Source organism: Hemiscyllium ocellatum, chromosome 35, assembly GCF_020745735.1.
Source record: "Hemiscyllium ocellatum isolate sHemOce1 chromosome 35, sHemOce1.pat.X.cur, whole genome shotgun sequence".
Lineage (NCBI taxonomy): Eukaryota > Metazoa > Chordata > Chondrichthyes > Orectolobiformes > Hemiscylliidae > Hemiscyllium > Hemiscyllium ocellatum.
In genome coordinates, this window is record NC_083435.1 from 28,469,959 (window position 1) to 28,485,066 (window position 15,108).

At 46.9% G+C, this 15,108-nt stretch overlaps 1 pseudogene; it reads right to left on the reverse strand.

The window, feature by feature from the left end:
* The window catches only part of LOC132832509 (netrin-G1-like), a 63,895-nt pseudogene extending 48,995 nt beyond the window's left edge, over positions 1-14,900 (reverse strand).
* Between the last annotated feature and the right edge of the window lie 208 nt (positions 14,901-15,108).

A 15,108-nucleotide genomic window follows, 5' to 3' on the forward strand; every position in this document is an offset into this window, starting at 1 on the left:
ATACTTGAGAAGCCAATTCATTCCTTGTATGGGACTATTCTTCTCTTTGCAAGGACCTATTGTACATTAACACCTGCTATCAGCGACTAATCAACACTGTCCAGAATTACTAGTGATTGAAGCTAGTGACTGGGCAGGGTGCCTAGCTTGCTGATTATGCTGCAATTAACAGTTTGCTAATTGTTAAACGATTATAATCTGTAAAATCATGCAACTCTATCGTCCTTTTATGTACAAATGTCATTGTCACTGTCTTGTCATATGTGAAACTGGGATTTGAGGTTTGTCCTCATCTCCCTGTAAACTGGTTAAACGGTAGGGTTTGGGGCCTAGCTTTGCTGCTCCTGTCCCTTGCAAAATTGCTGTTGTATACAGCTGTAAATGTTAACTGTATTTTGTAAACTGTGTTGTAATTTTGTAATAAGATATTTAAAAATCACGCAACTCTCTGTATCTCTTCAGAGTGACTTGCGACCATTCGGTCGACTTGTCTCTCCCTGTGAGCTTACAAATTAATCAGTCAATACTCAAGGCTTGCGTGTGATGCTTCACTTTTAAATTGGGCCACTACGAGCGAGTCACCCACTGCATAATTTTCTTCCTCTCCTAATAGTTGGTGTAGCCAGCAGGACCTCTACTTCACTAGGTTTCATAGAACATAGAAAAATACAGCGCAGTACAGGCCCTTCGGCCCTCGATGTTGCGCCGATCCAAGCCCACCTAACCTACACTAGCCCACTATCCTCCATATGCCTATCCAATGCCCGTTTAAATGCCCATAAAGAGGGAGAGTCCACCACTGTTACCGGTAGGGCATTCCATGAACTCGACTCGCTGAGTAAAGAATCTACCCCTAACATCAGTCCTATACCTACCACCCCTTAATTGAAAGCTATGCCCCCTCGTAATATCTGACTCCATACGTGGAAAAAGAACCTGTTTCCTGGAACCTGTTAAATTTTGTCCCCTATCCTGTTGAGTGCCTCCCTGCGACAAGACGGGAGATGAAAAGTGACTGCAGCAGGCAGGCGAACCTTGAGCTACCAGCCGAAGTGAGTGGGACTGGGCTGTGGCGAGAGAGGCTAGCTTCAGTTTAGCGATTCTTGAGCCACAAACCAGTCAGACTGTGGCGATGGAGGTGACTAGATTTAGTTTAGTGGTCCTTAGTTGAAAGGAAGAGGTTGAGATTTTTTGGTAAGCCTTGAATCACGGGCCACGTGGCAATAGAGGTTAAGTTTTGGAGTTGCTCCAAAAGTTTCCATCAGCAGGTTGTGGTCATTCCTCCTCTGAGCCAACAAGCATGAGGAGGGAGCTGGGTTCCCTTGTAGCTACGGAATGTGAGACACTGAGGTAAGATTGGGTTGAAGGAGACTTTGTAACTAATTAAGCCATGTCCGAATTGAGAGATTGACCAGGATCCCAATATTTTTTGTCTGTCTCAGCTTCTCTGTTGTCTCTTTCTTTCAGATTGGCCTGTTTTGCTTTGTTGCTTTGTTTTGTTCGTTTACCCTGTTTGACCGACACATAAATCAACTTTCAAAGATCGGCAGTGATGGGCTGCCCTCGGGGATGACATTACCTCACCCTGCTGAACCAGGTGGCCCTTCGACCTTTCGCTCCCTCGGAAACGACACGGCAGTGCCACGGTAAATACGGGAAGTGCAAGAATTTGGTCAGAAAACTGCTGGTGCCACCAGGTTCACCAGCCGCTATGGTTTGGAGGGAGACAGGCGACTATCGTTATGTTATTCCTTTTACTTGATTTCTAGGTGGACTCATGGAAATTGGCCTGACGCAGATTCATTTAACTTAGACGTGATTGATTACTGGTTAGTTAACATCGAGGGAGGATGTGGCGAAACCACCTGGGAGAACAATTACATGCTCTGATGCATAGGAAAGTTTAAGAAAATTGCAAAAGGGCACCACACCCCCAAGGTTAAGGATCACCACCAACCTTCTGGAAATCCTCCTTCTCCCGCGCCTATTCCCACTGCACCGCTGCCCTATTCTCCTCAATACCCTAAAATCCCTGCTTCAACTTGGGCAGCACGGTGGTACAACAGTTATCACTGCTACCTCACAGTGAAGGGGCCTGTGTTCAATCCCCGCCTCAGGCATCTGTCTGTGTGGAGTTTGCATATTCTCTTTGTGTGTGTGCGGGTTTCCTCCGGGTGCTCTGGTTTCCTCCCACAGTCCAAAAATGTACAGGCCAGGTGAATTGGCTGTGCTAAATTGCCTGTAGTATTAGGTGTAGGGTAATGGATCTGGGTGGGTTGCTGTTCAGAGGGTCAGTGTGGACTTGTTGGGCCAAAGGGCCTGTTTCCACACTGTAAGTAATCTGAAACACCTGAAACCAAACCTTTAATGAATGAGATTGTTGCCTTTGTTGCTAATCGCAACGGAGGACAAGCCATTGCAACAGGACCTCTGCCTGCACCTAGTGCTTCACTGCAGCAGGCACCTGACTCTACAACCTCTGGTCACTGCTATGACACCCATTTAAATCGGCAACAGCGCACTGATTCGGAGGGAGGCACCACCTCAGAGGTTGATAGCCATCTCATGCCACAGTTGCCCAGAATTGTGATTGGTAATGCACCGCTTGACAAACCCTGGACCCTTGCTGAGGTCTGCGGCATACCAGAGGATACCCCAGATCCCATTAAGCGCCCTGTTCTTTTCCATAATTGGCTTTTACAAATTTGGGGCATTTACATCTGCGTTCCACAGGAGGTGTAGACCTTACTTCAACTGGCTTACGGTTCCCATTGGTCCACTGTTAAGGGCACCATTGATTTTCCCTGCACACACTGGGCCACAGCTGAAGAGCACTCTGCCTGGCTGGGCAGATCATGAATACTGCTAGACAGCACAGTGACTTTGGTGAGGTCACTCGCTGCCTGCGAAAGACAACTGAAACTGTCCCTGATTTTCTTGTTCATTTTAGGCACACGTGTGAGTTCAGCAGGCATCCCTACAGAGGACAATGAGACCTTACTTGGCAGATAGCCACTTGAAAAGATGCACTCACTACTCTTAATAATATGGACAGACATGGTCTTTTTGACACCAAGTGCAACGGAGAGATTTATCCGTGTTTAGAGAGATACACCTCCTCAGTCACCAAGGTCATTTCAGCTGGATAGGAAATTTGGCAAATGCTGGTTTTGTCGTCAGTTTAGGCACTGGGAGCATAACTGCCAGACAGCTGCTTCACGGTGACTTGCTTCTTCACAGCCTCCACTTGTACCACAATGCCAGCCCCAAGTGGATGACCCTTCTCTCCATTTCCCTTAGGTTCAGGGCTCCTGTGGTGGGTGGGGACGTTCAGCAGACTGCTTCGGTACACCTCTCCCGATTCCCACCTGAAAACCCCATGCTGACAGTGGAGATGTGGGGACGCGTGCCGTTCTAGTTGTGATGGATTTCACCCTTCTGCGCCTCCCTCTGCAGATCCACCCCTCCGAATCTGTCCTTACAGTGGGTGTCTCCAGTATACTAATGGTTGATCCCCGTCTGATACCATCCCTATTACCATTGGACACGTCACCATTCCCGACTCGGCTATCATCTCCCCCTCCTGTCCGTGAGAACCTCTGTAAATTAAACGCTTCCATTCATTGTTCCCGTCAGGTCTTGGCTTAGAGATTTCTGAATTTCACTACACTATGCTGTACAGTGCATTGACTGACTCACCACCGCGGTGGTCTGTGAATACTGTCTACACCTGGCACTGTGCCACTGACCCTACTTGCTCGCATCCCTCATTCCACAGTTGCACGGGGCCCCTTCATCCCCTTGTGTCTCTTTTCTGCACTGGGTGCTGTTGACTGGTCATCTCCTTCATGATTTCCACTGCACCGCTGCTCAAATTTGCGCTCCCGACTCGTCATATTCTGCGCTAGCAGATTCTCACTTGTGTAAACAGACTGACAATTATTCTTACAGGTCTTTGCTATGGTGGACAGCAGGGACTCTCTGCTGAAGTCTCGCTGACATGTCTCAGCTTTTCCTCGCCAGTGCAAAACGTTTTGTTCCCATTGTCCTCAAGACCTCCTGGACACTGAGCGATTTGGCTTCCATGCACGTGTACTTCCATAAGCTTCCCTGTTGGTTCGAACCCCTGACAATTCCTTGTCATTGCATGCTGCTCTGCTCAGACTCTGTGTGTGTTCTCCTACTCTCACCGTTCTCGCTACTCAGGACCCCCTCGGCCTCGCCTTCCTACAATCGCCCTGGAGGGCTCGCCCCATGCCTCAGGCGCGCCACCCTACCCATGCCAGTTTAGTCCTTTCTGCCCCACCACATACCGTCGCCTTGAAGGCTGGCGCTCGCTGCCATCAGTCCACCAGAACGCGTTGACACCCGCTGCTACAGAAGGGATACCACCAGACATTACCTCCTCTCCTACAGCAGGGCATCCTCGTGCCCACGTGGAACCCCTGCAATACTCCCATCTTGCCGGTTCCAAAGCCTGGAAAGCCGGACAAATAGAGGATTGTGCAGGATTTATGTGCTGTGAATGCCATTGTCGTTCTCTGTTCCCCTGTGTTGCATGATGCCAATGCTATTCTGATGAATGTCCCTGCCTCCACTGCTTGTTTTTCCATAGTTGACCTCTGCTTTGCCTTTTTCTCTATTAAATTGTCCCCTGAAAGTCAACACCTTTTTGCCTTTACTTTTTGGCTTCCAGTCTACATGGACTTGGCTTCCCCAAGGGTGTACAGAGAGCCCCACTATCTATGCTTTCATGATGCAGTGGACTCGGAACCCTCCATGTGCCTAACACTGTCCTCGAACAGTGTATTGATGACTTACTTGTCACCTCCACCTCTGATGATGACTGTATGCAAGATACTGTTGCCCTGCTTCAGTGCCTGATACAGGATGGCCACAAAGTTTCTGTTGACAAGATGCAGCTCTGTCAGCCTAAAGTGCATTACTTGGGCTTTGCACTCTTGCAGGATACCAGAGCCCTGGCCCTTGACCATCTCAATGCCATTATCAGACCGTCCCCTTGCTACACGCACTGAACTGATATTTTTCCCGGGATAGTGAATTACTATAGGCATTGGATTCCTGACCTTCGTGAGATCAATGCACCTCTCAGAGAGGTGTCTTCACAAAACAACCGATGAAAGTATGATGGACACCTGAAATGAAACATGCTTTGGAAGAGTTAAAAGCAAGACTGAGTTCTGCGCCCACCCTGGGTCTTCCTGATTACGAACAACCGTTCCAGCTTTACGCTACTGAGAAGGAGGTATGTGCTTCAGGCATTGTGACACGAATGCACAAATCCAGTGCCCTGAAATGCCACTCTCTCTGGTGACTGGCCACTACTGTTTGCCATGTTGCTCATGAGATCGTCACTCCTGTCCCTGATCTTTCTGAGACCCCTTTCGATATCCTCAATATGGTCCTTTTCCCCGATGGCTTCTCCTTTCAACCTTCTGATCATGAGAATCTAGCTGGCGATGCAGTATGCACGCACACTGAACGTCTTGAGTCTGCTGCACTCCCCAATGGTACTTCAGAGGGCAGCTGAATTGTTCGCTCTCACCAGGGCTTACATCTGAGTCACTGACACATCACTACACTTTTGGAGTGGTTCACGATTTCAGCACCCTCTGGAAGCATAGAGGCTTCATCACCTTCTTGAGGAAACCGTAACAACGTGGCCAGCTTGTTAACAATCTTTTGGAAGCCATCCTTCACCCTTCTGCCTTAGCGATCATCAAATATACTGCCCATACAACTGCTGGGGATCCTGTTACCGTGGTAATGCTTTTGCTGACAGGCGGCCGCTACAAATCCCCCTACCCAGGCTTTGCATACATCTAAGATACAACAAATTCAAGCACCGTGGCTGAGTGGTTAGCACTGCTGCCTCACAGCACCTGGGACCCGGGTTCAACTCTCGCCTCAGGCCGCTATCACTGTGGAGTTTGCACATTCTCCCCGTGTCTGTGTGGACTCCCTCTGGGTGCGCCAGTTTCCTCCCACAGTCCAAAGATCTGCAGGTTAGGTGAATTGGCTGTGCTACGTTGTCCAGGTATAGAGGAATGGATCTGAGTGGGTTGCTCTTCGGAGGGTCGGCGTGGACTTGTTGGACTGAAGGGCTTGTTTCCACATTGTAGGGGATCCAATCTAATCTTATTTCCCATCATTCCTGACCTGACTGAGGGCATCCGCGTGGCTCGGTATTCAGACCCCCCAATGTGAGAAGGACTGGTGGGCCCATTTGGGTGCCACAGAATCACGCTCACTGTATCTTTTCACATCATCTTGATGGCTGCATCATTTGCCCACAATCTCACCTGCATGTCCTGCCCCAAGCTGCCCTTGGAGTTGGGCATGTTGGGAAGCAGGGCATGCCACATGCTGTTGTGCATCCCTGGTATGTCTCTGGTTTCACAGCGGCTGCTTGCACTTGGCTATCATGGTGCCTCATTTGCCTGAGGAACAATATCTCGAAATCAGTGGTGAAGTATAACCACCTACAGCCCCATTTGCTCAACTGCAGATAGATTTTGCACACATGCCAACAGCTAGGGTTTCCACTACCTGCTAGTGATTGTAGACATGTTTTCAAAATGGGTTGAGTTTTTTGCGACCAAGAAAGATGAAGCTCGAATGGTGATTAAATGCTTGTTAAGAGATGTCATCCCCAGATTTGGGTTCCCGGGCTCCATTGACAATGATACAGGCACTCATTTCACTGCAAGTATTGTCACTGCAATTAGCATGGCTCTGGGGATAATCTGAAAACATCACATCCCTCACCAACCGCAGTCCTCGGGCATGGTGCGAAAGGATGAATGGCACTCTCAGAATGGTCATTACTAAAATTGTGCAGGACACAGGCTTGCCCTGCCCTGACATGTTGCCCCTGGTTCTGTCCACAATCTGGAATCAGGTTAACCGAACTACAAGCCTTACCCCTTTTTACATCTTGATGGGTAGGCCCATGCCTACTGTGACCAGACCCCTACGCCCCAGCCTCCCTTCTGATCTGGCCTTGATCCTGACACAGGAGTCTCTCCTTGATTACACCAAGCCTGTATCTCAGCTCATCACACAAAATCATGACCTCGGTAAGGCAGTCAATCCCGTCCCTAGTGGTGAGCCTAACCTGGGCTCAAGTCGTTTGAGAAGAGTTCTCTCTCTTCTCGGTGGAAAGGCCCATTCCTCGTCCTTCTGGTGACCTGCACAGCACTCGAGGTCGAGGGGAGGCCTGAGTGGATGCATGCCCCTGCAGTGCAGAGAGCACCACCCCAGGATGAACACCAGAAGAACACTGCCGAGACACTCGTACTGTCTCCAATTGCAGATGGCTCAGCATGATTGTTATGCCCCTCATTACGCTGCTTCTGCTTCTGTCTCTGACATTAATTATGTTTGACTCGAGTGCTGTGGACAGCCTAATGGTCTCTAGCAAACGGGAATTACACTTCAAACTTTTTCTTTACATGGCTTAATCATCCGCCGACATTTCCGCCACCTCCAAAAAGACCCCACCACCAAGGATATATTTCCCTCCCCACCCCTTTCTACCTTCTGCAAAGACCATTCTCTCCATGACTACCTGGTCAGGTCTATGTCCCCCTACAACCCACCCTCCCATCCTGGCACCCTCCCCTGCCACCGCAGGAACTGTAAAACCTGTGCCCATACCTCCTCCCTCACCTCCATCCAAGGCCCTAAAGGAGCCTTCCACATCCATCAAAGTTTTACCTGCACATCCACTAATATCATTTATTGTATCTGTTGCTCCCGATGTGGTCTCCTCTACATTAGGGAGACTGGACGCCTCCCAGCAGAGCGCTTTAGGGAACATCTCCGGGACACCCGCACCAATCAACCACACCGCCCTGTGGCCCAACATTTCAACTGCCCCTCCCACTTTGCCGCGGACATGGAGGTCCTGGGCCTCCTTCACCGCTGCTCCCTCACCACCAGACGCCTGGAGGAAGAACGCCTCATCTTCTACCTCGGAACACTTCAACCCCAGGGCATCAATGTCTACTTCAATAGTTTCCTCATTTCCCCTTCCCCCACCTCACCCTAGTTCCAAGCTTCCAGCTCAGCACTGTCCCCATGACTTGTCCTACCTGCCTATCTTCTTTTCCACCTATCCACTCCACCCTCCTCCTTGACCTATCACCTTCATCCCCTTCCCCACTCACCTATTGTTCTCTATGCTACTTTCTCCCCACCCCCACCTCCTCTAGCTTACCTCTCCACCCTTCAGGCTCTCTGCCTTTATTCCTGATGAAGGGCTTTTGCCCGAAATGTGATTTTACTGCTCCTCGGATGCTGCCTGAATAGCTGTGCTCTTCCAGCACCACTAATCCAGAATCCATCAATTCTACTTTTACCACTTTTTGATCTGTCACCCAACGCAACCATCTAAGGAGATTCTCTCGCACTTATTCATTTGTGGCTGAAAGGCCTACCCCTGGCTGCCTGCCTTCTGGACTGGGAGCTGTTATTTAGCTTGTGTTGTCCCTTTCCTTTACCAATCCCACTCTTTGCCTTTTGAAACTTCGAGGCTTATGTGTGGCACTTCACTTCTAAATTTGACTGCTACGAGGGAGGCACCCACTGCATAATTTTCTTCCAGCTCCCTGTGATCCAACTCTCAGACTGAACAGAACCTCTGTTATTCCTGTTCTTACCTGGACTCCCTGATTGGACCAAGTTAACAGCCCGAAATTAGGGAATTCATATTCTGGAGGCTGGTACAATTACAGCATTTAAAAGGCATCTGGACAGTTAGATGAACAGGAAGGGTTTAGACGGAGATGGGTCAAGTGCTAGCAAATGGGACTAGATTATGTCAGGATGCACGGACAAGTTGGACTGAATGGTCTGTTTCTGTACTGTACGTCTCTATGACTCTATGGGGTCAAACTGGCTGACCGCATTACAATCACGCAGATGTCAGTGGTGAAATATGAAATATCAATCTGCACAAATTCAAAGCAAATCACAATTCATCTGGACAAGATTGAGTAGGGAGCAGAGAAATGGCAGACACAGTTTAATACACAACCATCAAATTTCCTTGTTATTATTGGGGTCAGGAGCACAGCCTTCCTGCTGATAGCAAAAAACACAGATACCACTCCAATGTCTACCACTCAGGACAGCACGATCAGACTGGATGAGTCAATAGGGGAAGAAAATGATGGCTTCTGGCACCAACGACGTGAGCGCCCAGATCTTCGGGTTGCAAATCAGCACATAAGAACACTGAATACTGCGAAATTCTGAGATTGGCCAGGGGAGAGGATGAATTTGAGTATTTGCTAAATTGAAGTGGACCTACAACATTAGATTACGGAAGAGATTTGGTTTGAATGAACAGGTCACTTAGACTATCAGCACAATGCTCTCAGACTGCTTACCAAACAAAGTAACTGTCAACAGGCATTGCTAGGGATGGAGCAGACAAGCCTAGGAAGGTCCTTTTCAAATAACTCAGAACTTTGAGGTGATTACATAAAGTCCTCTAGTTCAGCCTGAGGCCATTCAGCCTATCTTACCCATACTGACTCTTTGACAGAATTAGCCCATTTGTCCCTATCCCCGTAGACCTGCAATGTTTTCCCCATTTTCAAGTGTTTATCAAGTTCCATTTCAAAAGTTATCACTGGATCTGTTCCCGCTGCCCTTTCAAGCAACACATTCCAGATCATAAAAAAACTCACAATATAAAAGAAATGTACCCAGTGCCCCATCTGTTTCTCTGAGTCACACTGCAGATCATTATAGCCAATGTGCTATATCGCTCTGGGATACATTGCGTCTCATAAAGCAATCAGCCATCTCTCTCTCTGTCTCTCTCTCTCTCTCTGGGTCACAGTGTGTATCTCTCTATTCAGTGTCCTCTTACTGGGCCACAGTGTGTCTCTAAATTCCGTGACTAGGAGAAAGTGAGGATTGCAGATGCTGAAGAATCAGAGTTGAAAAGTGTGGTGCATGGAAAAGCACAACAGGTCAGGCAGCATCCAAGAAGCAGGGGAGTCAACGCATCAGGCATATTCCTGATGAAGGGCTTATACCCAAAACGTTGACTCTCCTACTCGTCGGATGCTGCCGATCTTGCTGTGCTTTTCCATTACCACACTTTTCAACTCAATGCTCACTGGCTTACTTCTCTTATGTAGTGATGAGTTCAATGTACTCTCAGAATCCCAGATGTAGTTAATCTACCATTTTGTGCAGAGTCACGAATTTTGTTTTGCAGCTCAAGAAACATTAAAATCAATGAACAAATTGACACGAAAGTGGAATTGGATGGGAATACTTTGAGCCGGTGCCAGAGATTAATCAAATTGGGGATTACAGAATCAGCAGAATATCCATTTACAACATTGAGATCGATGGGAATTAAGTGAAGCCTTTTATGTCGAAGAACAAAGAAAATAATCATCTCCTCTTCATTCTCGTGACAGCATCCTCCCATTTCCATAACAGGACCCGTCTCCATGTTTTGCTGCAGTATGTGTACTGAAAATTCGTTGGATAATCCTACGTTAAAACCAATATATAAATTGAAGCTGTTGTCCTAAAGGGAAATAACACTGAAAATGACTGAATCCAGATAGTATCCCTTTTTCTTTGTTCATTAATTGACCCATTGAAACATTCTCAGCATCCTCGACTTAAAGAGACGAAAAGCTGAACTCTTTTTAAATGGTAACATATTAGGGAAGTGTGGATATACAAATGGATCTTAGTGGCCTATGTACAAATTATTTCAAGTAGATAGGCGGGTACAGTGAGCAATTGTAATGTTGGCCTTCAGTGCAAGAAGTTTTGAGATCAAAAGTCGGGATGCCTTACTGCAGTTATCCAAGGCCTTGCTGAAATCACACCCAGAGAATTGCATGTAGTTTTAGTCTCCCTACATCTGAAAGGGTACACTTATCACAGAGGGAGTGCAACAGAGGTTGAATCGGCTGATACCAGGATGGCAGGACTGTTTTATGAGGAGAGATTGATTCAACTTAGCCTGTAATCATTAAAATTTAGAAAGATAAGAGAGGACTTAATTGAAACAAATAATATTCTGACAGGTCTAGACAAACTAGGTACAGGGATAAACCAACACCGGCATCTCCAAATCATAGGTACAGGGAGGATGTTTCCCTGGCTGGAGAGTCTAGAACCAGGATGGGTTATTGTGTGAGGATACAGCACTGGCTAGTTTGGTATGAGGTGAGGAAACATTTCTTCACTCGGAGGGTGGTCAACCTGTGGAATTCACAGCCACAGAAGGCTGTGGATTCCAGGTCCCTGAGTATACTCAAGAAAAAGATAGATTTTGTTTAGATATTAAAGACATTGAGCAGTATGGAGACAGTGGGAATGTGATGTTGAGATAAACTATCAGCCATCACCGTGTTGAATTTTGGACAAGGTGCAAATGGCTGAATGGCCTCCTCCTGAACCTAGCTCCTATAAGATCAAATGTTGAAAGGTTAGAGAATTGGAATAGCACTGACAAGCAAAGTGCAGGTTACACTTCTTCTTGACACAGCACTGCTGATCCACAGTTAGGCAACAAAAACCCATCCAGAAACAATATCTCCCTTAAAACATACACAAACCCTTTACTTTCTGAAACCCATCCATAAATCATCTCTCTTCAACAATCCACAATCTCTTTTTCCTTTAAACTCACGCACTTTTTTTTAAAGAGTGAACAGATTACATAGTCCAATAGGAATTGACCTTGAGAGGAGTCAACTTCTGATGCCAGAGTCTCTTGCTTGGTTACTGCAGACAGGAGTTCAAAGCCAACTGCATTGCTGTGGTCTAGAGTCACACATAGGCCAGACAGGGCTCCATAAAGACTGCAGACTTCTTTTCCTTAAAGAAAGCTCAGTGAACCAGATGAGATCTCTCTGACAATTCAATAGTTTCATGGTCAATATTCTTGAAATGAGCTTTTTAATTTATCATTGTTTCATTGAATTTATATTCCCCAGCTGCTGTGGGGAGATTTGAACTCGTGTCACTGGATCAGTAGATCTCGAGATAATTAGTTCCCTGGTTGTTCACAGTGCTAATGTTCCTGGTATCTAAATTAATATTTACATTTCATCTCATTTACAATTGAAACACACGATTGAATTGTAAAGTAGATTGAATGCGGCCCATTTCATTTCAACCCATTTATTTAATTGATGAATTAATCTGGTTGAGGTTATGCAGTTTTTGTGAAGGACTGATAAACTGAATCATTCTTTGCTGTGATGTCCTCTGTTGCACAGTGTTTGTGACTGACTGCTTTTGCTATCCCCTTCCTCTTTGAGTATGCAGACCATGTGTTAACGGGGAGGAGATGTAGGGACAGAGTGACAGGTCGATAACTTGATCTTTGAACTGCTGTCAGAGCTGTCCAGGGAACAGGCGGGGTTTCTGTTGAAAAGTGCTCCCTGCTCAGATAAGGTTGGAAGAGGGAAATTAATACTGTGACTGGCCGGACAGCAACAGTAGAGGATTTGAATCAAAACAAGGTACAGTGTGGAAAAGACAGGAGATTGGCACAAAGTCATCCTGCTCATTCTGTGAAGATGATAGGCTCAGAGCTCTCCTCTGTGCCATAGTGATTCTGTGGACACCTTCAGCATTCTGCTCAGCCCAGTCTCAAATGCCAACATGGGATTGGAAGTCCCATTCTCTGGTTTACTGCTTCAGTAGCATAACTCCTACACCACCGAACCCCGATACATTATATCACCACGGCATCTGTGCAGGAATTAGTGACTTTGCACCAACGTCACAGCTACAGTCTGAATGCATTCTCACTCTCAAGTTTTCCATCTCACTCACCCACTCACACTGAATACAGAATCAGAGAACAGAAGTTCAGGAAACCGAACAGATTGGGAAAGAAGGAACAAGAAAATGTGCAAAAAAAATACACAGTCACAGAATTTTTCAAAAAAGAAATGGCGAGACAAAAGGCTCAAATTTCAGGCACCTCTTCCAGATGCCCACTGGCCTGTCGAGCCCTGACATCAACAGAGGGGAAGCAAAAATTTAACCCTGAATGATCACCATGAGAAACAGCTAGTCTGATCATGGCTGTCCGTGGGATATTGCTGTGCACAAATGGAATGCTGTACCTCCTACTTTGCAATAGCTATCACCTTTCAAGGAGTGAAGTACTTTGGGAATTTCTGATGTGCTGCAGCTAAGACAGAAACAAAGACTCTGGTCTCACAGGATCCAGTCAGTATTTCAGACACCGCTCTGATGCTGCAGTATGGAACATTTGTAAGATTTACCTCGAAGACTCATATTATTGTTATATAGTGACAGGTTACTAATTGACCTGGAGAATAATTCCCTCTGATAAACTACGTGTTCTGCAATAAATTATACATTTTCAATTATTGCTGAAACATGTGGATGATGATTAAATCAGGAGTTTTCCCTCAAACAATGATGTAGGAACTAGTTACCCTGAGGAGATGATTAAATTAATGACAGGATAATTAATATTTAGAAACAATCGTGAATTTACATCTCAATGACTTCATCGCTGAATAGTTTATCGGACTGAAACCCAATCAAATCAGCTTGTCAGACACATTGAGATGACAACTCCCACAGGAATCCAGTCTGGTGCTTTTTGGCTGAAATCGGAATTTCACAAAATGAAATGTTTCACAGCAGCCCCAAAGAATTTGAATGTTATAATATCAGTAACCATAAACAGAATTGGACAGATTCCCCACCTGAGATGCTACCCAGACTCTCCACGTTAAGTAAAGACCTCATCTCTGGAGTAATTCCTGTAACTGGCCTCAGCACCCTCTCTAAGACCTCACCATCCTGGATGTTGTCTAGAAATGGATACAATCCTCCAACTGGGGTGTAATCAGTGACTTTCAAAGGTTTGCTATCACTGCTGACTCACAGAACTTTTCAGAGAACATTTCTGGGACATACACACTAAATAACCCCACAACCCTGCAGCTGAACATTTTAACTCCCCCCTCCATCTGCCAAGGACTTGCAAGTCCTGGGCCTCCTCCATCACCAAATCCTAGCCAACCGACGATTGGAGGAAGAACACCTCATCTTCCTCCTTGGGACCTTCTGACCACACAGAATCAATGTCGATTTCAACAGTTTCATCATCTCCCCTCTACCCACCTTATCCCTGATCCAACCCTCCCACTCGGCACCGCACCTTGAACTGTCCTACCTGTCCATCTTCCTTTCCACCAATCTGCTCCAACCTCCACTCTGATCTATCACCAACACCCCCAACCAGCAACTACCTGTTGCCTTCCCAGCTACCTTCTGCCCCCGGCCCTATCCTCCTCACAATTATCTCTCAGCCCCTTTGGGCCCTTCCCCACGTTCCTGATGAAAAGCTTATGCTTGAAACATCGACTCTCCTGCTCCTCCAATGCTGTCTGACATGCTTGCTTTTTCAGCGCCACATTTTTTGACTCTGATCTCGAACATCTGCAGTCCTCACTTTCTCCTTTGTACTCCATGCATCTAGTAATGAATCCAATGTAGGATTGTAAACAGAATTCACTTTGACAGAGGCCATTCTGTGAGCCTCTGTTCACAGTGCCACACACAACAGAGGCTGCTTCAGAAAAGGTTGTGCTCACCAGAGTGCAGTACATCTCGGGGGTCTCTCCACATGTGCTGTTTGGGGGATCCAGACTGATCTTCAGGAACCTGGTGAGCAGGGTGGTCTCAGGTTGGCAGGCCATGTAATCCCAACTCATCCACTGGTCCCAATGGACCCGGGTCTTACACAGGTCATAGTGTCCCCAGGATGGGAAGTGCTGTGCAGAGAGAGACAGGGTCACATAGAGGGTGTGAAAGGGCAGCAGACTTGATAGATGCATCACTCCGACCGGACCCCACCTAGGGCGGGAGGAATCTTAGTTCTTCTGGGAGTGATTCAAGGCAGTCTCCAATTGGACTGGACTTGCACACAGAGGCAGTAGATCTTGGTGTGTTCAGCTATTCCTGTGGTTCATCTTCCAGCTGTTTGTCTCAGTGTTGCTGCTGCTATTCCAGCTGCTGTCCCAGCTGTTTACTCTGCCAGACATA